The following is a 27,413-nucleotide window of genomic DNA, read 5'->3' as shown; positions in this document are numbered from 1 at the left end:
TATGAAATGTTTTAGCAGAACTGCTGCTACACAATAAAAATAATAAAATGTCAAGAACAAAACAGCTACTGCAAATTTTCAACACGGTGTGTCTTCCTGTACAGTTAAGACAAAGTTCTGCAGAATAAGTTATTTCCTGCAAACATTTTGTGAAAGAACCAACCTGGTTCCTCTTGTCCATCAGGCTTCCTACCTTCCAACATTTGGCAGCACTTTGAACACATTTTCTTCATAATAGTTTAGATGATCAATAATTAAATGTATATTAACGTTTGAAAAACATTGTCCCTGTGTTGTGTGTTTATGTGCAGATGGGTAAACTAAGTAAGATCTGACTATGAGTGGCCACTTGAGACAGATATAGAAGCAGGTGATGCACAGACTCAGAGCTGTTCATCCTCAGTGCATCACAACATGTTCAATGGCTGATTCTCCATCAGGGGTGTTTTTAACTTATTTTTTTGCTTCTTTACATAATGAGTTTAATCTCAGGGGAACTTTTACTTTGTGTTTTAAACCATGTATAGTAATGACTGATCTTAGGTACGCATGTCATTCCCTTGATGTTTTCAATAAGCCACTTTCAAAGCATTGTCAGTGTCAGCTTCACCATCTCCCAGGACACCGTAATCTCCTGAGAGATGTAATCAGCCTGAAGATGAACTCCACTCCATCAGAAGGACCAGCTAGTAATCAGAGCCCTGTAGGATTCGTTTGACAATTAGCATCAAGATTACACTCCAGCATTATATACCAGCTACCTCTAATTCCTCCAGAGCTGCCGGCAGCCATCTGACTTCATTTGATTTTATTTTTCATAACATAAACAAACTTGAAGTGATAAAATAAAAGAAGTCTGGCACAGACACTTGTTATTGGGTAGAACAGCACAAATGGGAAAAGTGAGACTTATTTCCTGATAAGCAAGGACTGACTGAGCACATCAACAGCCCCTTGGCTCTAAGTGTATATTAGGACACTGATGTGTTTTCATTACAGATCTGACTCAAGCATTTTAGAGCTGAGATGAAACAGTGACTATTTTGTTGAAGTGTTCATTACAGCTTTAAGGGTACATGAGGTTATTTCAACCTCTAACCCATTATCTGCGTGGACCAGTGTAGACTGGCAGATTTTACCTCAGTGGATGTCTACGTGACCTAAAAATTCCCACATCTTTTGCGATCATGTCAACCGTTAAAACATCATCTGTGTGTGTGATGCTAAAACTTCTATTGTTATTTTACTGTATTAAACATGTAGAACTGCTGTAACTAGTCATTCTTTTTTTATGTTAATCAGAAAATAAAATTATCGTAAAACAGCAAACACTTCAATTTCCTGTTGATTCATCTGCAACCTAAACGTTCCGTAGCAAAACCTGAACTATATACTGTATATTGGTTCAATAAGCAAAACAATTTAATGAAAGTAATTTAAATCTACATATATTTTATTACACTATTGTTCTGCCCTGAGTTTGTTGAAATGTGTTTAAAATGTTAAAAGATCAGTTCAATTGTATTAATACGGAAGCATGGTGCTGCCACATAGAGAAAAAAAAAAACATTGGGGGCTCATTATCACGTAATTACATGAAAAGTTTATTGCGATAACAATATAGTTTCATGTTATAACGTGAAAATATCATGTTATTTCATGATATTAAGTTTTCACGATATAACGTGAAAGTATCACGTTATTTCGTGGGGTGTCTCCAACGCATGGAACAAGATCATGTAAGCTAATTTTGACCACTCACCATCCAATTAAAGCGTTGTGTATAGTCAGCGCTGTGTATAGTCTAGTTAGCTAAATAGCCTGCTAAGAAGCTACATGCTGAGGGAGAAAAACACAGTTGGGGGACTACACTGTTCACAATACTCGTATAGCTTCACAAACACTTGTTTAAAGATAGAAACGGAGCCAAGACAATGCAAGTGGCGGACCCTCCTGTGTCTGGGTCAGATAGTAAAAGTCCCAATAGGCGAGTCCCAACAAAGCAAATTGTAATACAAGTACGGGATGATGTAGGCTATAGTTCGGAGGTTGTCATGGGGTGCCACCGGGTCAGAGGCTCTCATCAGCAGGTTTCATTTTCAGCCAGGATAGTCCCAAGCTGTTTAATGTCGGCAAAAACAAAACATAAGATAAAGATCCTGCATTGTTTTTATTCACTGTGCTGCGCTGATCAGACGGGCGTCCTTAGCATATTATGGAGAATGTCATCTACTACCACCCTGTCTCTGTGTTAATGCAGTCTTGTGAGTTGTAATTATTATATCTATTATGTCTGTCTTTACAGATTGATGCTGGAGTCATTGATTGTATGGATGATGACACCCTGGCTGGCTACATCCCTACATATGGGGACAGGATTGCAGCAAGACATGTTTGTTTGGATCATGGGCAACATCATGGCACAAAACAAACAACAAAAACATCATTGCTTGACAAACTCAAACAAAGAATGGGGATTGGTGACACTGATGATAACACTAACCAGGCGAAAAGGAGAAGAAAGTATGCAAAACACAACAAATGGGCTGAGAAAACGACAAGAAAAATTGAGTTGGGGTGGATCCATGAGGGTAAACAAGTCCGGAAACATGGGGGGGGGGAGGACCCTCGATGTCCCCAAAGACTCAAAAAAAAGAAGAGATGTTGCAGTATGCCAAAGACATTTTCTTCCCAAAGGGAGAAAATAAAGTAGGACAAATTGATGCATTTAGTGATGACATATTAGACTATCAGGAGGAAGCTATTTTTGATGATGTTATTACAGTTGGTGAACTGTACAGCATACTTAGAATGGGAGTGTTGAGATTTTACCTGTGCACTAAGACTCCAGAGGATAAAGATGATGAAGAATGCATTATGGGAACATCAAACAACAAGGATGAGCAACTGAATGACATGTTGGAAGAAGATGACCAGCCTATTCAAATTTCTGACATTGAGGCAAACCTAGACACATCTGAGGTTATGTTTGGCTCGTATCTTGGAGAACCTGTGGCTGGCCAAATGGATGACATTTTGATCTATCTACCTGACTTGGAGAACAATGAGGACCTTATCATAACATCAGTCCTCATTCCCAGAACAAGCTCAAATGACACATTGATCAGCATGCCTCTCCCAATAAGTGCAGCATCCTCTACTTCAGGCACAGCAGTGAGAGAAGATGAAGCTCCCATCACACCTCCGCCAACAGCCAATGATACTGCAGAGTCAGAATCTGTAGGTGAGGTAGCAAGAAGTTCAACTCCTTCATGGGATGTTGTGCAAATCACTATAAGACTTGATAGGGTCAATCTTCTAGAGGAGATGATAGGCCAATTCAAGGATGCAGCACTTCCCAAACATGAACTTAGATACACTTACATAGATGAAAGAGGTGCTGATGCAGATGGCATCTCAAGGAATGTGTATGCTGCATTTTGGACGGAGCTACTGGACCACACAGCTGAAGAGGAGGACCAGAGAATTCCATCTCTGTGTCCTAAGTGGCAAGAAGAAGAATGGAAATCCATTGGGCGAATTCTACTGAAGGGATTTCAAGACCATAGCTATTTTCCCTGTCGCCTTTCCCCTGCTTTTACAGTGGCACTTATTTTTGTTGAGCGCGAAGTCTCCGATGATGTGTTTTTTGAAAGTCTTCTTCTATATGTCAGTCATTCAGACAGGAGTCTGATCACCACTGCCTTAAAGGGAGAACTTTCAGGGGAGGAGAAGGATGAGCTGATTGATCTTTTAGACCGTTTGGACGTAACAGCACTTCCAACACAAAATAATTTAAAAGGCATCCTTCTGAAATTGGCACACAAGCGGTTGGTCCAAAAGCCAAGATATGCATCAGAAAAGATGTCCTTCGTTGCTGGTTCCTCCCTAAGAGAAGCTGTCGCCAGCCCACAAGGTGTCCTGCACATGTATGAAGCCAAAAAGCCAACAACCAAAAGGCTTTTGAAAATGCTACATGCCTCTCCCTCACGTCAAGCTGAGACCCAAAGCTTTTGTTTCTTGCAACAATACATCAGAGGCTTAGATGATGCAAGTCTCCGAAGAGTATTAAGGTTTGTGACAGGGTCAGATGTCATATGTGTTAACAAAATTACCATCATGTTCACGGCAGTTGATGGACTTGCACGAAGACCTGTTGCACACACATGTGGTCCAGTTCTGGAACTACCATGGACATACGCTTCCTATCCAGAGCTACGTACTGAGTTTGACAGTGTACTGATTGACAAAACATCATATAAATTCAGCCTAGCTTAGCTTTGTTATGATATGCTTATCTCATCTAAGCTAGTGGTGCACATGTCTAATGTGTGTCTAATAAATGTCAACAGATATTCAGAGCAGAGCATTTTGTGACTTGTCAAGTTGATGGAAAAAAATAACCTGTTATTGTTATTGAGAAGTCCTGACCACTTTTCTATACCCTTATCTGATTATTACTTCTCTAATGTTTCCCAATACATGCTCTTCTACTCTGTTATGTAAAAGAGCAATTTGATTCTACAGTGGTTCTAAATGCGGCTACAAAAGGAATGTAGACTTGCCCCTTAATGTTGGGAAATGGTTTATTTTGTATAATTGTTCTGCCCTGAGTTTATTTAAATGTGTTTAATGTGTTTAGAATGTTTAAAGATAAGTTTGATTATATAAATGTGTTTTATTATTGTTTTATTCACGTTTTAGAAAGATCGCGATGCCTTTATTTTGAAGGACCGAAGTTAGCGGTAACAGGAAATAGGAAACAGGAAGTAGGAAGTAGAGTAGCGATGCGAGCGGAGACGAAAAGCGTGATGACATCGAGTGTGTTACAACTTCATAATTGAGTGCAATCCTCCGTGCCAATCCTCCAGAAAGCAGTGGCTTTTCACTCCATTTCAATGTGTCATCGCCACTAAATTGTGTGGAAAGTTATTAAAGGAGCAAGGTCGCTCACTTCCTGGCTCTTGGAAAGGAGTTTGGCTGGCTGTTTCATTCATGTTAACGCTTAGAAAGTATAACACATGAAGAGAACAGTACAGTGAAAAGCCATAACATTAGAAGGATTTGTGCATCACAGTTATGGAGGACCAGGCGAGAGACAATGAAAGAGCATCTTCAGTCAGTCGATCATCACATAGCATCAAATCTGCCTCTTCTGCTGAGTCTTCAGTAGCAAGTGCTGCTGCTAAAGTTAGAGCGAGAGCCGGAGCTGCTCGTGCAAAAGCTATGTTTGCAAAAAAGGAATTAGAATTTAAAAAAACAGAGAGCTAAATTAGATCTGGAAAAGGCTATTTTAGAAGCGGATCTGGAAGCATTGGAAGAAGAAAAGGCAGCCGCTGCTGCCATTGCTGAGGCTGAAGCTTTAGAAGCTGCAGCAGGAAGAGAATGTGAGGATGTGCGCAGCGTCAGGAGCAGCGTCTCACCACGTACAGTAAGACAGTTAACAGAGGCATTTCTGGAACATCAGGCTGATGTCACCTTTAAACCAGTCACAACCCCTCCAGAAAGAGCCTCTCTTCTCCTCAAAGAAACGACATCACCAATAAAGCAGGAAGCTTCTCAAATAACCCCTCCATACCACTATGATGCAAAACCAGCGAGAGATACGCAGCGGAGAGAGTACTTAACTGTACCTGAGCATCAGATACATCTGCCTCACCATCCAGACTCTCCCTTTCAGCCTCCTAGCCCACAACCTCAGAAACTCCACTCTGCCTCTAAAACCTATCAGGAGCATGGACCCTCTTCATTCAGATGTCCAAGCTATCCAAATTATCCACCAAGAAACAACAGACAGAATTCCCCCACAGCTCCAGCTACTAATGTAATAATAGACTTTGCTAAGTACCTCGCTCGCAGGGAGTTAGTAGCCACAGGGCTCACTAAATTTAATGATCCTCCAGATAGCTTCAGAGCTTGGGAGTCTTCCTTCCTTAACGCCACTCAAGACTTAGAGTTAACAGCCAGTGAGGAGTTGGACCTGCTTGTAAAATGGCTAGGGAACGAGTCGTCTGAACATGTTACAAGAATACGTGCTGTTCACATTGCCAACCCTCAAGCTGCGCTCCATTTGTCCTGGACAAGACTCCAAGAGTGTTACGCCAACCCTGAGGTGATAGAAGATTCTTTGTTTAAGCATCTGGACAACTTTCCTCGTCTCACTCAAAAAGACAACGTTAAGTTAAGAGAACTGAGTGATCTGTTATTAGAACTACTCTCAGCCAAAGAGGATGGATACCTACCTGGACTGAGTTACCTTGACACACCACGAGGAATTAAACCCATTGTCGAAAAGCTACCATTCAGCTTGCAAGAAAAATGGCTGTCTATCGGTTCACATTACAAAGAGGAGCACAGTTTCCTTTCCTCCCTTCTCTTTCTTCGTTGACTTTGTGAGAAGACAGGCAAAAGCCAGAAATGATCCCAGTTTCATCTTGTTAAATACCAACCACAGTCAATATCGTAACGAAAGACCCACAGCCAAATATGATAGTGCGAAGACAGCTATTTCGGTGCATAAGACGGATATGTCAGCAATTGCAAATTCAAGCACAGCACAGAAAGCAGCACCATACAAGAAAAATGGGTCTAATTTAGTCAAGCACTGTCCAATCCATAATAAACCTCACCCTTTGGAGATGTGTAGAGCCTTTAAAATGAAGCCGTTCATGGAACGCAAACAGCTACTCAAAGAGAATAGACGTTGTTTCCGGTGCTGTTCTGCTACTCATATGGCCAGAGAATGTCCAGTGGAGCTGAGATGCAATGAGTGTGAGAGCAATCAACACTGCACAGCCATGCACCCAGACCACACAATCCCAACGGTGGTATCTTCTGCAACAGAGTCCGATGGAGAGCAGCACATCAACTCTCCTTCAGAGGTGACCTCAAGGTGCACTGAGATCTGCGGAGAAGGTCTCCCAACATGATCTTGTGCAAAGATATGCTTGGTGCAAGTTTTCCCACAAGGCCAAAGAGAACGCTCAGTCAAAATGTACGCCATCCTCGATGACCAGAGCAATCGCTCACTTGCAAGATCTGAGTTTTTCCAGCTCTTTGGCATACGTGGCGGGTTTGCACCCTATCTGATGAAAACTTGTGCTGGAACAACTGAAATGACTGGAAGAAAGGCAGTTGGTTTTCAGATCGAACCAGTAAATGGTGGAGTGTGTCTAGATTTATCTCCACTCATCGAATGTAACGAGATCACGAGCAATAGATCCGAAATTCCTTCACCAGTGGTCGCTCGCTCTTATGCTCACTTGAAATCCATGGCATCCTCCATCCCAGAGATTGACCCGGAAGCCCAGATCTTAATCTTACTCGGCAGGGATCTCATACGTGTTCACAAGGTGAGACAGCAGATTAATGGGCCTCACAATGATCCTTTTGCCCAGCGTTTGAACTTAGGGTGGGTGATAGTGGGGTAGGTTTGCATCGACCGTGCCCATAAGCCCATTGTATCTGTCTTCAAGACAAATGTCCTGCAAAACGGACGTCCGTGTTTTCTGATGCCTTGTCAGAATCACATCTGTGTGAAAGAGAGAGTAAGCTACGGCGGGGAGCACAGACACTGCCTCCCTTCCCTTCAGTCAGGTTATCTTGCTTCTGCGGTTCCTGCTGAAGACAAACTCGGACAAGATGTTTTTGTGAGAACGGAGATCGACAACAAACCTGCCTTGTCTTTTGAGGACGAGAAGTTTCTGGAGATCATGCAGGCAGAGTTTCAGAGAGATGAGCTAAACAGTTGGATCGCACCTTTACCGTTCAAGTCACCCAGGCCAAGCCTTCCAAATAATCGTGCTCATGCCCTCTCCCGTCTCCATTCCTTGCAACGCACGTTAAATAAAGATCCCCAAAGGAAAGAACAGTTTGTTGCCTTCATGGAAAAGCTCTTTGACAACAGACATGCAGAAGAAGCACCCCCTCTCCAAGAAAATGAGGAATGCTGGTACTTACCTATCTTTGGGGTGTATCATCCACAAAAGCCAGGCCAAATACGAGTAGTGTTCGACTCGAGTGCACAAGAAGATGGTGTCTCTCTCAACAGTGTCTTACTCTCAGGCCCCGACCTAAATAATTCCCTCCTTGGAGTACTGCTTAGGTTTAGGAAAGAAATTGTCGCGCTAACAGCTGACATCCAACAAATGTTCTATGGTTTCTTGGTGAGAAAAGACCACCGAAACTTCTTAAGATTCCTCTGGCACAAAGATAATGACCTGACCAAAGAAATAGCAGAGTACCGAATGCGAGTACATGTATTCGGGAACAGTCCCTCACCTGCAGTTGCTATGTACGGCCTACGAAGAGCAGCACAAGCAGGTGAACAAGAGTTTGGATCTGACACACGCCGCTTCGTTGAAAGACACTTCTATGTGGAAGACGGGCTAATTTCCCTCCCATCTGAGACTGAGGCAATTGATCTTCTTAAGCGCACTCAAGCCTCACTGGCCAAATCAAATCTGAAACTGCATAAGATTGCCTCAAACAGTGTCACAGTAATGCAAGCCTTTACGCCTGGAGACCTGGCAGCAGGCCTCAAAGACTTAGGCCTTGATGAAGAAGCTCTTCCTGTCCAAAGAAGCCTTAGTTTATGCTGGGACATAGACTCTGACACCTTTACATTCCGAGTAGCAGTCAGCGACAAGCCATTCACCCGACGTGGAGTGTTATCCACCGTTAACAGTCTCTTTGACCCATTAGGCTTGGTTACACCAGTGACCATCCGAGGACGAGCACTGCCCAGAGAACTTTCTGTTGACATTCAAGATTGGGACACAGAACTCCCTGCAGACAAGTTCATCAAGTGGAAAAAATGGAAAGACTCACTTCAGGATCTGAGCAGTCTCCATCTTCCTCGCCCATATGTGCGTCAGCCCCTCTCCAGTGCCACACACACTGAGCTGTGTTTGTTCTCTGACGCTTCTAACTGGGCCATAGGAGCAGTCGCATACCTTAGGGTCATCACCACAGACGGACAAAGCAAAATCGGTTTTGTGCTCAGGAAAGCTAAGTTAGCGCCTCAACCAGAGCCTACGATCCCACGCCTCGAACTATGCGGAGCCGTGCTGGCTGTTGAGATGGCTGAACAGATTCTCGACGAGCTTGACCTCAAACCAGATGCTGTCAAGTTTTATTGTGATAGCAAAGTTGTCCTTGGATACATTCATAACAACTCCAAGAGATTCTTTGTTTATGTGCACAACCGTGTTAGCCGTATACGACGATCTACATCTACACAGCAGTGGCACTATGTGCCTACAGAACATAACCCAGCTGATCTGGCCACCAGGTCTGTACCTGAATCACAGCTCACAGACACCATGTGGTTCACAGGACCAGAGTTCCTTCACAAACCACTCCAGATGGAGACAAGTGAGTCGTTTGAGTTAGTGGACCCTGAAACAGATGTGGATGTGAGACCACATCTAACCACTCTTGTCACTTGTGTAAAAGAAGCAAAACTTACCTCAGAACGGTTCAAGCGCTTTTCAACCTGGGAGTCTTTACTGAGAGCAGTTTCTTTCTTGGTCCACCAGACTCGTTCACACAAACCGGACTCATCAAACCTGTGTAAGGGGTGGCATCAGTGCAACAAACCTCGCACTCCAGAAGAGCTGGAAGCTGCAAAGCTGGTCATACTCAAGTCAGTTCAAAAGGATGCTTATCCAGAAGAGTATGCAGCACTACAAGAGGATAGACCCATCCCTAGATCAAGTGTAATCTTGGATCTCGACCCGTTCATGTGTAATGGTCTCTTGCGTACAGGAGGACGCCTGAGACACGCCGCAGCTAACCAGGAGTTCAAAAACCCTCTTATTCTCCCAAAACAAAGTCATGTCACAAGATTACTGGTCGGTCATTACCACCTAAAAGTCAAACACCAGGGGCGACAGTTCACAGAAGGAGCAGTTAGAGCTGCTGGTTTTTGGATTGTTGCTGGCAAGAGATTGATAGGTTCAGTTCTGCATCACTGCGTCACATGCCGCAGGTTGAGAGGAAAACTTGAAACTCAAAAGATGGCTGATCTCCCTGCAGAACGTCTGAGCTCATCCCCACCATTCACGTACGTAGGCTTGGATGTCTTTGGTCCCTGTGATGTGGTCACCCGATGCACAAGAGATGGAGCAGCTCAAAGCAAGAGGTGGGCCATTCTTTTCACATGCATGAGCACAAGGGCCGTACATTTAAAGTCATAGAGTCACTCAACACCGCCAGTTGCATCAATGCCTTGCGCAGGTTCTTTGCAGTAAGGGGGCCAGCTAAGCAGTTGAGATCAGATAGAGGGACAAACTTTATTGGAGCCAGCTCAGAATTAGGCATGGGGCAAGATGATCTTAGCCAAACCAACCTCCTTAAGTTCCTCCACGAGAGCGGTTGTACATGGGAATTCAACCCTCCTCATGCGTCCCACATGGGAGGAGCTTGGGAACGACTGATCGGCGTCACCCGAAAGATTCTTGATTCCATGCTGCTGCAAACCAAACATACTCACCTGACTCATGATGTGCTCTGTACTCTGATGGCGGAAGTGTCTGCTATCATCAACGCAAGGCCTCTAGTCCCTGTTTCCTCTGATCCCTCCTCTCCAATGCTGCTGACGCCTGCTATGCTCTTAACTCAAAAGCCCGGTGTACCTTCTCCAGTTGGCAGCTTCAACGAAAAGGATCTTCTTAAGTGCCAATGGAAACGAGTGCAAGCCCTAGCAAACCAATTCTGGTGCCGGTGGAGAAATGAATACCTTCACACTCTTCAGCCACGGCGCAAGTGGCACACAGCACGCCGGAACCTGCAAGCAGGAGACATTGTCCTGCTTAAACAGAGCCAAGCACCTCGAAACAAGTGGCCAATGGGTCTTGTCACGTTGACCTTCCCAAGCAGTGATGGACAGGTCTGCAAAATCGAGGTCAAAACAACATCACAAGACAAAGCGAAAACATTCTTAAGACCTATTTCTGATGTTGTCTTGCTCCTGCCAAACGAAGGTCAAAGTTCAAATGTGGACGGTTAAGTCTCAAGTGGCATCAGTGAATGCCAGACGCGGAGTGTTCTGCCCTGAGTTTATTTAAATGTGTTTAATGTGTTTAGAATGTTTAAAGATAAGTTTGATTATATAAATGTGTTTTATTATTGTTTTATTCGCGTTTTAGAAAGATCGCGATGCCTTTATTTTGAAGGACCGAAGTTAGCGGTAACAGGAAATAGGAAACAGGAAGTAGGAAGTAGAATAGCGATGCGAGCGGAGACGAAAAGCGTGATGACATAGAGTGTGTTACAACTTCATAATTGAGTGCAATCCTCCGTGCCAATCCTCCAGAAAGCAGTGGCTTTTCACTCCATTTCAATGTGTCATCGCCACTAAATTGTGTGGAAAGTCATTAAAGGAGCAAGGTCGCTCACTTCCTGGCTCTTGGAAAGGAGTTTGGCTGGCTGTTTCATTCATGTTAACGCTTAGAAAGTATAACACATGAAGAGAACAGTACAATAATTATAACACTATGTGATACACATAGTGTTATAATACATAAGAGCAGGGGATTTTTTTACCTGTCCAGTTGATGAAAAAAACACATGTGTGATGACTACTTTTCTATACTCTTGTTACCTGAATATGAGTTATCTAATGAGTTCCCCAATACCTGCTCTACATGTTAATGTACTGTTACGTAAAAGAGCAATTTGAAAGGGAATCTGAATGCTGTTACTGCAAAATAATACAGTTAATTTTGTGTAATGCTTAGGTCTGCATGTGTCTTATGTGTAAAAAAGACAAATGCAGCCACGAGGAAGAAAGCACAAGCAAGAGCCCTGGAGTTGTGTTGTTGTGTGACCCATCCCCTGAAGTACAAATCACATGGTAATGACAAACATAACAGTCTCATATTTGCCCCATCTTTCATGAACTTATGGAAATAAATTTAAATTATTTGTTGCTATATGTAGATGAGCAAGAGCACTACACAGCTGATGTGCAAATGTACAGTGTGGGCAAACTAGTTCAAGAAATTAAAACAACATCATAGTTGTGATGTTTCTTTTCCTCATGCATTAAATGTTCAAAACAGATTACATCAACAATATAGGCTTGCTTTATTTGCCTATTCCAGAAATCACAGAGTAATTTCTAAGTCTTTTAGAATGCATGCTCTCAGGAAAAGATACAGCTCTATAGCTTCATCTGGTGTGGTGGGAGAGTGTAAGAAGTTCTCTGTCATTATAAGGCAACACATGGTGAAAACGGTTTCATCACAAGGGTGAGGTCCTCCCTGTTGGCATTCCTCTTTACAAGCCTCCACTGCCCCCCGAGAGACTTCTTTCAGATGATCTTGTCCTCCAAATAGATGAGGGATGGTATACATGATAATTGAGCCACTTGGAGCCACTGCATTTCTGCTCCTCTGGATAACATGGGTGTTCCACAAATGTACAACTTGCTGCAGTTCTATGTAGTAAAAAATAAAAAAAATTAACATATATACATGACAAAATTGTTGCTTACAGGCATATGATTTTGACAGCTGCAATATAAAGCCCACTGGCTTTTGACCAGTAGATGGCGGTGTACTCATACCACCAGAGTGTGCGTGTGAGATTGTCGGACAGATCCCGCGAGAGGGCAAAGTTTAGTAACGTTGTTTTGAACCACGGATTAAATTGTACTTAGATCATGGATCAATCACAAAATACATCCATGGGATCCATTATTGGAATAGAGAAAATACTTTGTTAATTCCAAAAAAAATCTGATTCTTTTCCGTGCAGCTCTGATCGGGAATAGCTAACGGACCATATATATGGATGCGCTCACTCTCTCACTCTCTCTATCTCTCTCTGCTCACGATCAAGCACGCATGAGCACACACACACAAACACAAACACACACACACACACACGGAGCGGAATCGAAGAGCGTGACGACATTGTGTGTGTTGCAACGTCACAATGCAATCCTTCATGCCAGTCCTCTAGAGAGCAGTGGCTGTAAGTACAGATGATTTCCTTCATGTTTTTAGGCATTTATATTTGCGGACATTTTGTGAAGTTTATGTGTGATTTAGAAACTTTATTTATACGTGTTTACAAGACAACTTTACAGCTACCTACTTACCTGTTGCGCGTCCATTAAGTTTATTGTAAACTGTTTATTCTGTTTATAAAATGTTTTTCATATATTTTTTGTATTTTATTCTATAGTTTCACTCCGATTCAATGTTTCACCGCCACTAAACTGTTTGGAAAATTATTAAAGGACTCCTGAAGTCCATGCAGGTACCATGCAGGTCAGACATATAGCTATCAGTTTTTTAAGAGTATTAGTCATTCAGTAGGTGCTAGCCATTTATCCACAATATTTCTGCAATGGACAAGTTTTATTTAACTTTCTGCACTTTAAAATGTCACTGGGCTGTTATCTATAGATAGATGGATAGATAGATACTTTATTAATCCCGGAGGAAATTGCACAGTGCTAAAGACCACAGGAGAACTTGATGTTGCAATCAATCATGTTAATGTGGTCTTTAAAGGACTTCACTTATTCTCTTAATGTTTACCCAAATGCCAACCATACTCTATACCCGAACCAGTGGCTGGGTGCTGTCCCTGTGAAACAGTTCACATATTTGGTTTCAACCTCTTCCAACTACAACTTGGCTACTGTAGGAGATGCAGGTGAACCCATGGAAAAACCATGTTTCTGTATGCAGTTGTTTTCCCGGTACTGGAAGTAGGTGGTGCTCAAACAGGCGTCCAGTAGTACCTAAATGGGATTTGGGGTGAAATGTGTTCTGTTTAATAGTGTTTGGTCTACCCTTAATTCAGATTTTCAGAGCGTCAGAGCTTTTGTGTCTGCCAACATGTTGCGGATGGCTTATTCTATTACTGTGATGAGGTCTACCACTGATGTATGTTCTGGTTTAACTGCAAAATGCAGTCCCTTGGATCGGACATGCTTTTCCATTTGTGTGAAAATTCTGTTTGACAGATTCTTAACCTGTCACGAGGCAGGCAGGGAGAACCCAAAAACATGACAGTAGAGGTAAGTTCATATCTAGAGTTTAATTCCAAAATAGGGTCTAAAACCAGGTAAGAGCAGACAGATACAGTGATCCCCCGCTACTCATGGTTAATGCATCCCCGGACCTCCTGTAAATAACAACATTCTGTGATTTTGTGACAGACTATTTGATCCTTTTTGCACACTCTGACAGACTGTTTAAGGCGTTTTAAGTGTTTCTTTAATACACAGAAGTCGCTGCGTTCCGTGAGTCTTGGAAAACAGTCAACTTCCGGATGCTGTCAGCCAATAGAATGTGCGTACTGTATCACGTGACTACCTACGAAAATTCTGTGATGAGGTGAAGCCAGGCATCTTGAAGTGCTAATGTGCGAGGGATTACTGTACATCAGAAGGGGAGCAGGTGAACAGGTAGAAATCAGCAGAAGCAGTAAATAGCAGAATCATAACATGTCAATCACATAAAACAGGAAAGTTGGAGAGCAGGACAAGTCATTAACAATCTGACAGGAAACATACAGTTGAACAGAGGATAAGTAGTGAGCGTTGACTGACTGGTCAAAAGTGAGCGTTGATTGACTGGTTAAATTTATCCTACCAACACAAGTGTTGGTAGGATAAATCAATAAAAAGAGAATCAATTAGATTGGTTACGGTTGGTTAAAGACATTTCACCTATCATCTAAGAGGCTTTGTCAGTTCTAATTGACTGGTAGAGAGTCCAGATATTTATCCTCTTACTGGAGCAGAAAACAAATGACCGAAACCCCCAAGACAATAAGTCTCATTAGGAGTCGTTACTATTCATAAGGAAGCTATTGTCCTGTCCTGCCGGCAAAGTTTATTCCACTATTTATTTTACCTTATTCTTGAACTCCGCCTTTGCCTGTTTCTTGTCACATTTGTTTGCCTGTTAGGAGTTTTTAGCTTTTGTTACGATACTGCTTTTGAATTAAATATTTATTTTGACATAATAGGTGTACCAGAGAGGTTCAAGGGCAGAATCAACCAGCACACCATCCTTCCCCAGATCCCCTGGCCTCTGCAATAGTACTTAGTACCCATAACAACAGTCGAGGGCATGGAGCGGTAAGGACTCTGAACTCAATGGGAGAATGTTCTTCAATGGAAAATAACCTGCTCCAACATCTGAAAAACAAACTTCCAATGCATCAGGTTCCTAATCCAAGCAAACCTCTACGTCTGGCATAAAATTGGAACACCAGGGAGGGCCAGAACCACAGAACCAGCATGTTCTTCCTGTTTCTTCCTAGATTTGTTTCCCTGTTTGAATTACCTGGTGAATTCTGCTTTAGGATCAGTTATGGATTTTGTTTCTACCCTCCTATTTTGCCTTTGGGTTCCATTTGGCAGTTTTGTCTGAAGCCAAACAGGTTAGTGCTGCAGTGTAGGTAGCTGATAGATTGTGTCTTACTCCTCTGTTTAGAGATGGAAGCTTTTACTATTTTATATACTGTACTAGCGGGAACCCGTAGAAATTTCATGATAAAACAATAATATCAGACTTCATTCCAAACATATGAAAAAAAATATATATATTGGTATTATAAACCAAGCGTACCCATCAGAGAGTTCTCCCACCAGGGGGCAGCACATCCCTGTCTGACCCAGAACTGGAGTCAGCGTCTTTTGCGAGAAACGTGAATGAAGAATGAATAAATAAATAAATAAACTTTATGACTTATAAAGAAAGAAACAGACATACAAATATCCAACTGTCAAGCATGTGTATCAATGCATCTTTGTCAGAAATTAGCCGGTTTTAACTCCGTCCGTTCTGTGTGTACATGTTTATCCCCGTCCACACGGTGCCGGAACTTTTTGAAAACTCAACCTTTTTCTCCACACATAAAAAATGATTCACATCCACACGACAGCATTTTCAAAAAAATATTTGTCCACACGTATCCGCATCAGTGCGTTGATCAAAATGTGTATAAGCAGAACAACTCCGAGAACGACAGGAGAGAGGACCAGAACGTGTGGAAATTCATGCTGTTCCTACTGGAGGACCTCCATCACTGAGTTCTCCACCAGGGGCAGCACGTCCCGGTCTGACCCAGAACTGGCCTTGGCATTTTTGGCGAGGAACGTGAATAAATGAATGAATGAATAAATACATATATAAACTTTATGTCACATAAATAAAGAAACAGATGAATAAATATTTAAGTGCAAACCATATCAATGCATCTTCGATGTGGAGCTGTTTTACATCAGAAAATAACCGGTTTTAGCTCCGTTTGTACATGTAGATACGGGTCACATGCATGACTTTGGCTGGTGTTTTAGTCCCGGACATCTGCGTTGTCGTGTGGATTGAAAGGTGTAAGCACAATTTTTTTTTCCAATTTGCCGACACACTAAAATGAAATGCATAGCACAATTATCTAAAGGTCCCATATTCTACTTGTTTTAATTAATGCCAAACAGCAGCCAGTTATACTACTACAATGTTTTTCAAATGTCTTGCCCCAAACTGGTCCTCAATGTCTTCTATTGAAATGTTCTGTCTGTTTGGCGTGGCCATGAAATGTTAATGAGCTTCTACAGTCAAAGCCTGCTACACCCCCCCCCCCGATGTGGTTCACATGTTACTACGTATTTGTCACTTTTTTTCTCTTGTTTTTCACTCTTATTTTTCATGATAATACTGTTAATTTTTGTATGGTGATCATGGAGCAGCTGAACGTGACTCCGTGGCTCCATTCTGGAAACATGAGATCAGCTGATCGATCTGAAACTGGTCGGTAAACATTGCGGAGGATTTGTGGAGAAAAGCACAGTGTATGTAAATGGGAAAGAAACCGTTGGAGGTGTCAATAGATGATTACGGACAGGAGGTAACAAAAGCTGCGTATCCCGACAACTCACGCACACTGAGAAATGGCTGGATAAGAAGACGTGGAAGCTAAGCTAACGCAATTTAAAGGTTTATGAACCCTCCCCGTACTGATATTAAACCACCTTTTATCTGTGTTACCTGTCCCACACTCTTATAGACTTGTAACATCCCCGGTGTTTCTTTCTAGTAGGCAAAGATGACGCACAAGATATTCCTTGAATCGTCTTTATTTGGCGTCCAGCCTTAACAAGGAACAAACAAGAATTGAAAATGATCTCTCACTCTCACTCTGGCTCTCACACCCCCTTCTCTGTCTCTCCAGCACATGCAGAAGGGCAACACACACATAACAGAACAACATGGTCATCACAGGCTGTTTAAAACACTTTTGTATCAAAAAAAAGTTTCAGGAGTCTCAGAACGCAGTCCACACATGGATGCTGTCAGCCAATAGCATAGGCATACGGTATCACGTGACTACCTACTAAAAGTCTGAGATGTATGAAGCCGTGCATCTTGAAACACGGATAAGCGAGGGATTACTGTATTTAGAGCCCTGAATAAATGTGTTTTTTATAAACTGACAAACAGTAAATAAAACCTCTTCAAGTTTTCAAAACTTTGGAGCTTCTTTCACATTTTACACCTTTTTGTTTTGATGCAGACAATCAAAGAAAATCTCATGTTGTTGAATGGAGTAATGTGAGCTCTCATCATGCAGCTCCAGTCCAAATCTGGACTGGTGACCACTTACCATACAATACATACAGTACCTCCCAACATACATTTCCTGAAACACATAGAACAGGTAGTGGAAGGTGTACCACCCAGCAGCCTTTAGTGCACATGCTTCTTGTGCAGGCTATGGAACAGATGGGATGAAATTGATGTGGGTGCGATTCAGGATGAGAGAAGCACTCAAAGCGCTTCAATCCTTTCTGGCAAGGAAATATTTTGTCAGTAATGTGAATAAGATGTGGCCATGACCAACTGTGTGGCAAGATGCTTCCTAAATCTCATTCCTTTTTTCTATTTATTTTTTCAGAACATTTTTCCATAATTTTGTTGTTTTAGTCTACTGTTTCTGTGAGCATTTTTTTGTTAACTTCAATGTAAATACAGTATATCTGTTGTGCATATGTTGAACTTAGTTCTGTATGAGTCTTTGATGTTACTGTAAACCTTGTCCAGCACATTATGACCCCTCATTGTAACATGTAATATGCTGGTAAAATTTAGGGAGCACTGTTCTTAAGTGCAAATTATTGAAGTCTCCAGCCAGAATGAAATTGTTATAATAATACCGCAGCATTAGCAGTGGGTGGTCTGTACTGTACATGGCCATAACCATTACAACGGTGTGCTCTCGGGCCAGCTAAAATGGATGACATCTTAGAGTAATAAACTGTACATCAGGTGAACCAGTGTTTCAGTCACTGTAGCGTTGGTGCACCACCTGTTGTTGGAGTGGATGACCAGTCCTCCTCCTCTGCTTTTCCCCGAGTCACTTGTCCATACGGCTTGGTGCGATGTGCAGCCTCCTAGCAGGATCACTTTGTCAGCTATTACTGAGTGAAGCTAGGTCCCCGTCACAACAACAATGCTGCTATCCCTGATATATTTCTGCATGTTCATGGCGAGCAAAAACTTGTCAAACTTGGTGTTCAGCGAACTGACGTTTGTGAGGAAGATGCTGGGTAACGCAGTTCTGTACGGGTCTCGTCATAACCAGGCCTGGATCCCTGCTCAGCAGCCCCACTTCCTGTGCCGCCACTTCTGTTGTTTGGGCCGGGAGATAGTGAATGCAGTCATTTAAAATTCCTTGTCCATACCGAATTTGTTGCATCATCAGTCTGCAGAAAACATAAAATAATTCATGTAGATAACTAGATATTACACAGATGGTGAAAATGGGATTTTCCTGTGCTGGCATATTGCTTTTAATATGTATTTACAGCATATTTATGCTTGAATGTGCTTTGGGAAACAGAGACCTGATGAAGGGCTGGACTGGATGTGTTATCTAAATGTTGTAATCTTGAAGTTAGTGACAGGGAAGTGATGTCTCTTGTTGATTCAAAATGTTATATCTAGCAGATTATTGGTTTTCTGAGTGATGACAGCTTTAGTGTGACAGATTAGCTCAACAACGTTGAATTTACAACCACCCCTAGAGTGGATAAACAGGTTGCAGGTCAGTCAGGCTGCCAATCTGTCTAAATGATGACTTACAGTGCTTAAACAAAGATCACTGTTGTCTTTTTACCCAAAGAAAGATGACTGAAAATCTTCATTTACATTGAAAAGCTTTAAAGGAATCAGAAGTCTTGATGTCATCATGAGTTAATACCTTGGTTTATATTCACGTTCCAACAATTAAAAGAAAAAAAAAAATCCTCAGAGAAACTCGGGAAGGAAAGACAGTTGTTTATGTCTTAGTGAGGATTCTTATCCATCCCAGTGCAGTCTGATGCATTCTCCTAGAAAAGTTTGTCCAAAAAAGAAACACAAAAAAGTGTCACTGAGTGTATATGCCCATGTTCTCTCTTTCAAATACGTTGATCCACATGTTTTGTGCCACCTGCTGTTATACCTCCAGTTTTTTTCTCCTGTAGGATTTCACAGCTTCCTACATTAGTTTTCAAATGGTGTATTTGGATCTTACATTTAGGTCCTCTTTAAACTACTAAAACTTAGTGGCGGGCCATGCATTTTACACCTAGGCCTTCAGTGATGTTCTACTTAGTCAAACTTGCATAAATATATCCCATAATACTGTTGGTGGCTCCCACCGCTGCAACCAATGTAGCATTCAGGACTGACACGTTCACAATGTCTCTAAAATGGGACAAAAATCATCACTTCTGAAGAGGCGTCAGCCATCGTCACTCGCACAGATGAACCCGCGGAAAAAGAAACACTGAACAGGACATACCACAAGACATACACTACACTACCAGACGTATACAACACTAACAGGACATATACTAAAGTATAAACTAAAGTGCATGAATATAACATAGAATAAAAGTAGTTGACAGCAGTTTTTTTTTTTTAATTGATGTTATCCATCCATCTATTCTCTTGTAGACAAGACAACATAAATGTCATGTCTACAGCCTCTTTTTCCACCCTGCAGGTGACTATGGGCAAGAGGCAGGGTACCCCCTGACATGTTGCCAGCACGTCACAGACAATATTGAACTGAAGTGTCATAGAAACTGAAAAAAACCCCCCAAAAAACATGTCCTTGTTAAATGTTCACATCATTTATAAATCATTTTTATTTTAAAACACTCAGGTAATGAGAAATTTATCTATCATTTGCCATCATACTTTATCATAATTCTGGATCAATATCAATATTGGATTGTCTCCTACATTGCGATTATCTTGTAAATTAAATACAAAGTTCAACAAACATTAACCTCATATGTTTTTCTAGTCATTAAAATATTAATAAAAACAACGTCAAATAACCAGGATGAAATATTGCAAGGCTAAAAATGGTTCAAGGGATGATTAATATTTCAATAAAGTGTTAATTTAGCTGTAAAAATTAATGATGTGACATTTAATGAAATGGAATTCTCTAAAAGCTGTCAGATGGTAACATTATGTTTTCTGTTGTGCAAAAAAACAGATGAAAAATCCCAAACTCGTTTTGATTAAACCTGCCTTTCTGTCTGCGCTACTTCATTTTCGGCATTCCACAGTACAAAGACAAATACATCTGATGTTCTATATGTTTGTTGTTGCATATATACTCATTCTGAATTTTATGGCTGTAATACAGTCAAACAAATGTTATCATTGTGTCAACTTGTACTTTCTTTGAAAACACTTTGTAACGAGGGGGATGATTTGGAGAGTTGATCTTAGTTTCTGGTGAAGTGCATTGAACAGAAGGAGCTGGACAACCATCTGGACAACAGACCGGCAGAACACTGAGTGATGGCAAAGATCACAGAGGGATATGAACCTGAAGCACAGGCAAATGTCAGATTAGACCGAGTTCAGGCAACACGGGGAAATACTGACAGGAACTCGGCCACACTGTTAGTTCTACCGTGATGATCTAAATGATCTGACTGGTGTGTAAAAGAAGATAGACAAACTTCAGAAATTTGATAAGGGGGATGGATGGCATATTCCAAACCCACAAAAACAACTCAAATAGAGGAGCAAACTGAAGTTGAGGAAAGATAAGTTTTAACTTTGGAATATGGGAGGCCTGAGATGGAGCAGTATGAAAAGACTGGGAACATGTAGAGAATAGAGTTGGCCAGATCTGGGTTTTGCACGTGTGTTGTTTTGGTTACACAAACAAAAATGCACGACTGAGCATCAGCGTTGTTTATTCCATTAACCAACAACTTAGAATCAAACCCCACTGGAGGAGAAGGTATCATGAGTCCAACCACAGTGCTGTGTGGTGGAGTTCAGGTCCATTAGAGATCAGAATACCAGAATACCATAGATAGAATTTGTTTTGCAGCACCTGATTCTACTTTGGAGCTCATTGCATGTCATATCTACATTTGGAACTTTCTATACTGGATATGCAGGAATGGACAAAATCACAGCAGGTGATCTCGATCAGCACAATATAATTCACACAGGACTATTTTGACAGTTTAGTCTCTGACACTACAACTACTAGATTTAGAGCAAAGGTCAAGGTCACACACACACACACACACACACACACACACACACACACACACACACGGCAGAAGCAGAGGACGTGACATTTTTGATCTGTTTTCAGTGTGGGCTTCACACCTGAAAGAACTGATGGGTTTTAAAAACACAGATACAGCAGAAACCTGTGGTGAACATTACAGAAAACCTCCTGCGACTGGCAAGATTCCCTGAATTAATTATCAACTGTCTGTCCTTTTGAAAAATCACAGGTTGACCATATGATAAGTTACCTTTGCTCATTCTATTTAATTTAAGCATTATTATTCAGGATATTTACATTTTTACTGTATTTCCTCATTTATTTGCGCTTCAATGTGCACGGCTTCACTACATTGCAGATTTTTAAAATTATACATATATACAGTATATATATATATATATATATTAAAAATTGTCCTCGATGAGATGTATATTTCATTTCATTGAGGATAATGGAGAGAGCGAGAGGCTAGGAGCAAGTGTATCCCATGAACTGTAGTAACGTGAGACCTTACACTCATGCTATTGGCTAACAGCATCCGCGTGTGTTCAGAGACTCACAGTTCCTCCTGTAAGTTTAAAAAAAGTATTTTAACCAGTCTATAGGAGTGTGGGAAGAAGTAATGCAGATATAAGGTGGTTTCATATCAGTATGGGGAGGGTTCAAAAACATTGAACCCATGCAGACACAGGGAGAACATACAAACTCTACAAAAAAAGGGATTGAACCCAGAACCCTCTTGCAGTGAGACAACAACGTTACCCACTGTACCAACATGCCAACCATGTGAACGGAATAATCTGATTTAGGCCTTTATATTAAATGCTTAAGAGCTTATGTAAAGTACAGCACAGTATCAACAGATGATAATGATAATCAGTTGCTTGCACAATTAGTGTAAACATTTGTCAACATGTCAAATATCAAATAATATCTTGCTGCAGTTATGATTCCTGCTCACTTTTGCTGTCTTGTGAATAATGAGGAAGTGGTTCATTACTTAATGAAGGGCAGCATGGTGGCACAGTGGGTAGCAACGTTATTTATATTTCTTGTTTAAATAATAAGATGTAGAAAAGTTCAAACTTCGTAAATATCCGCAGAATCATTACTTTGTAGAAAACATTAGTGGTTCTATACCAACTGCTTGCTCTGAGGGAAGACATTCAAATACAAAATGCCTAAAAATATCTAAACCTTGTTGAGGTGAAATGATATATAGTAATTCCTCGCTCTTTGCACTTCAAGATATTATATATTTTTAGTAGGTAGTCAGGTGATACCGTACTCGCATTCTATTTGCTGACAGCATCCGTGTGTGCGCTGTGTTCCGAAACTCACGGAATACAACGCACATCCGTGAAACACAAAAGTGTTTTAAACAATTTATATATGAGTATTGGAAAAGGAAATACATTAATAAGGTGGTTTAATATCAGTATGGGGAGGGTTCATAAACGTTTAAATTACCGTAAATATTAAAATAAATAGTTAATCGCTATATCGCGGATTTTCAGTTTTCGCTGGTGGTTCTGGAACGCATTAACCACGCATAACAAGGGATTAGCTACAAAAGTACATTATAGCTACATTGTACATTCAGCATTGGCATACATTCCATGCTAAAATGTGTTATAGGTCAATTATATCATGTTACGTTTTGTTAAATGTCATTAAAGTCATTGATATGGACCTTGTTCTAGTATTTATTTAGCTTTACAAACTGTTAAACTGTCCAGGATGAGCCGTGCCGTTCAAAGTCAGCTGGGATTGGCTGTAGCCCCTCATGACCCTACAATTGACAAGGGGTTACAGTATTTTTTTTTTCTTTTTATATCTGAAGTTAGGAAAACTGGACACATATTACTGAGATGTGGGCAGGATTCCGCTGTCAGGCCCTCAATAAGGCAAGCAATCCTGTGCAGGGCTCAACTATGTTGACACGCTGTGGAACGTAGCAGAAGAATAAACTAACTCCAAGGGACTTGGTACAGTGTGTACACAACTGCAGAGCTCATGTGTTTTAGTTATCAGCAAGTCACAAATGTGGTTTTGGGCATTAAAGAACATGATCATCGCCAAAATGCACATACGTACGTGCGCGTGCGCACACACACACGCACACACACACACACACACACACACACACACACACACACACACACACACACACAATAAGGATATGGGATTGGACAGTGTTTTCAGCTCCATCTGATAACAGGTTGCTCACACAGGAACTGGAGAGGTGAACATGTTTTAAGGCATGTGGTATCACTGTGGTTTGTAGTATCTGAACAAAAAGAGATTGTGTTATAAGAGACCGATTGCTGTGCTGCTGTGATATTTCTTATCATGAAGTCAAGAGCTCCAAGATGGCATGATAACAAACTTCTCTTTTACACGAAAACATCAACATGTAGAAAACTTTCACAGGATGATAAAGCCTGAAATGAGACTTTCAACATCCAAAAATGATTTCTATCATAATTTCTATCTGAGTTTAGAATTCTGGAAATCAACAGACTAATCTTAACTTGCTACACTAGGGTGATCTCTTCTTCCAACAGCTCTTCCTCGTCCTCTTAAAAGCACCCTAACAGAAGTAGATCACTAATGATAGAGGACAGTTGGCATGTTCTACACCAATGACCTAACACTCAGCTGTTCATGACTCTGTCTGTTCTGCTGTGGATATTTTAACACCTTGTGGTTGTGTTACTCTGAAAAGTAAATACTTATTTCTTCACTGAAATAAGTATTTAGATTCCATCTTTAATAACACAAAGCTGGGATCCAGATAACTACAGAAGATGTAGGCTGTTGCAAACACAGAAAGAATATAAGTAAGCAGACAAATTGTGATGTGTAGGACCGACATGACCACAGGACGACCACATAATAAGAAACAGCAGATGACCCAGTTTGACTAATTCAATTTGTCATGTTCTCAGGAGGATATTTGACACAAACATGCACAGGTGCATTAGAATAAACTGTAAAATATACTATGTCCAACATTTAAATATACTTTTTGATGTGATAGATAGATAGATAGATAGATAGATAGATAGATAGATAGATAGATAGATAGATAGATAGATAGATAGATAGATAGATGGATAGATAGATAGATAGATAGATAGATAGATAGATTTTTTTGGCAGACACATCATAATCCAGCTGAGATATTATTATTATAATTGTTTATTCATTGTAGAGAGCCCTGTAATGAGTGTATGCAAGCAAATATACTCTGTTGAACTATCTTATTAATCACCGTGGGCTGTGAGAAAAGTGTTGTGTTGCATGGTGTGTGCCTGGCAATTTCTTTGTCACCTGCATTACTGGAGTTGAATGGCAAGCTCACTACAACCATTAATAACACAATAGTTTAGCCTCAGATAAAAATGATAAATGGACTGGCATGCCTTCAGCCCCTGGTTCAGTCAACCATTTATTTTAATATTTCAACATCTACCATGCGCTATCGTTAATCACTGTTAGACTGAAGATGGGCAAGGAGGAATCACATAGAGTGGGAAGGTGGAGGAGCTGAGACTGGTTGACAGACCAGGCAGTAGGAGGACGGAGGGAGGAGGAATGGGTTTGGGGAATGCCACTTCTCATTGCGGAAGCTGTTACTCATCTGTCGTGGGCTCGTTGGGGCAAGGCTAAAGGCTCCCGTTCAGTCAAACTCCTCTCCTGTACGCATGACATTTCAATTACACAGCAAGCTCTCATAGCTTTCTCCACAGCCAGATAAGCCGGGACACTGAATGCCACACATGGCATGGACACACACACACACATGCACGCACACACGCACACACACATGCACGCAGAAAAATGCATGCCCTTTAGGCCTCTTTTCAGTGAATGTTATTTTGAGTTGTTGAGACCCTGTATGGAAGAATTACTTGAATACTGACTGAAATAGACATTCCATTCCATTTATTTGGATCAATTTAAATATGCAATAAAGGAAAATTATAAGAAACTTAAAGTAGTCAATGGATTCCACATGAATTATATAAGAGTGGATTTTTACAGAATCATACTGGACAAAAGATATTAAACAACAGTGCAATGCAGATCACAAAAAAATGAGTGAAAAAAGTGTCCAGCTGGATGGATAAAGCAGCTTCTTAAAAAAACATAATAAAATTGTGCGACATGAATAATTACTTCTGAAGTGATGTACAATTATAAAATAATTTGTGAGGAAAACATCAAGCAATACTTGTGTTGTCTTTACCAAGTCATCTGTAAGAAGGACTACTCAAAGTTTTCACTATAATTCAAACACATTCTAGGGGTGAGGTTGAAATTATCTGATTAGATATTGAGGCTCATCCAGTACAGTGTATTTTATTGTCTCACCCAGAGCGACGAGGTTGGAAAAACTCAAAATGGCTCAATTCTGACTCAGACTTCAGATACAGCATGCAGATGGTGATATTCAGCTTTAGTATACTGTCTCCTGGTACCAACAGGAAATTGCTCTATTCCTTAATTGTGATAGCTCACTGACTGTACTGACCAACTGACTCATTGAGTAAAAAAAATCTTAAAGGTTTAATGTGAGCCTTGTGAGTTTCAGGAAATGTAAGGTCTGAAGGTCATGTGCTGATTCAACTACATTTCTTTTCTAAAAACACTCTCAGAACTGACTAGACACAGGTGCAATCCTGGAGTGTTCTTGTATTGATCCTGTGTTTAGACAGTGGGTACAAAGGGATGTGTGACCCACAGCCTGTTATAGCACTATACAGGTAGCCCTCAACCTACCAACACAATTGGTTCCAAGGGGCTGTTCCTAAGCTGATTTGTTTGTAGGTTGCCATTTATTAAATGTTGATTTATAATTGCCATTTGAGGTCATTACTACTGTAAATAGATAACATACTCCCCTAAGACTTACCAGAAACAATTACAGGAAGTAAAGGGAGAGCAGCAAGGGGAGAGGACATGCACATGGGTATAAAATGGATTGTCAACAAGCTGACTCACACCTACATACAATTTAAGACGGCAGTGGCTCAGAGGTGGAGTATGAGCTGACAGTCAGAGCACTGCCGGGATGCCCTCGAGCAAGGTGCTGTCCCCCCCCTACAAGTTGCTCATGTGGGGCACACCAAGCAGGAGCTGCCCGCCACTCTACCTCCCATTACATGCGTACACGCCCCTTGTGTGTGTTTGTGTTAAGGGCCTGTACACATGAATATACGGTATATGCAATGTGTGAACTACTAACACTAGAGTGTGCCACTACTTTCTCCTAGGGGATCACTCATACTGTATATATATAGTGATCAATTCTCCTATGCAGGACTTCCCCTAGAGAACCCATGCAGACATGGAGAGGACATACAAACTCACAATCCCAGAACCTTCTTCCTGTGAGGCAAAAGTGCTACTTTAGTCTAATAACATCACTCATCTGGTTCATTATGTTGTGGTATTTGTAGTATGTCAGTATGTCATGCTTGTGCATGGAATTTTCTTTAAAGTTACATATCTTTTTTTTTTTAATTATCACAATAGGTACTGAAGTGCAATATTCCAAACTTCTACTCCATCATGATTATTCACAGCTTACTTTAAAGATTAACTTATTTTGTACTATGAACTTATTTCAATATTTATTTAAGCATTTACCATATGAATCAAATAATTGTTTAGTTTTTTCCTAATATTTTGACATTTTTCTCCTCTAATTATACAAAAACTACGGAACTGATTTCCGTGACACTATGTAGATGGGTGGGACATGGGCCAGGCAAACTAATTCAGTACCGCAGAGTTTATGAGCTGATTTTTGTTATCTGAATTTTACATTTGAT

The sequence above is a fragment of the Antennarius striatus genome, chromosome 20 (genome assembly GCF_040054535.1).
Source record: "Antennarius striatus isolate MH-2024 chromosome 20, ASM4005453v1, whole genome shotgun sequence".
Taxonomy (NCBI): Eukaryota; Metazoa; Chordata; class Actinopteri; order Lophiiformes; family Antennariidae; genus Antennarius; species Antennarius striatus.
The sequence above is the reverse complement of the archived record's forward strand: the minus strand, read 5'-3'. Positions refer to the sequence as shown.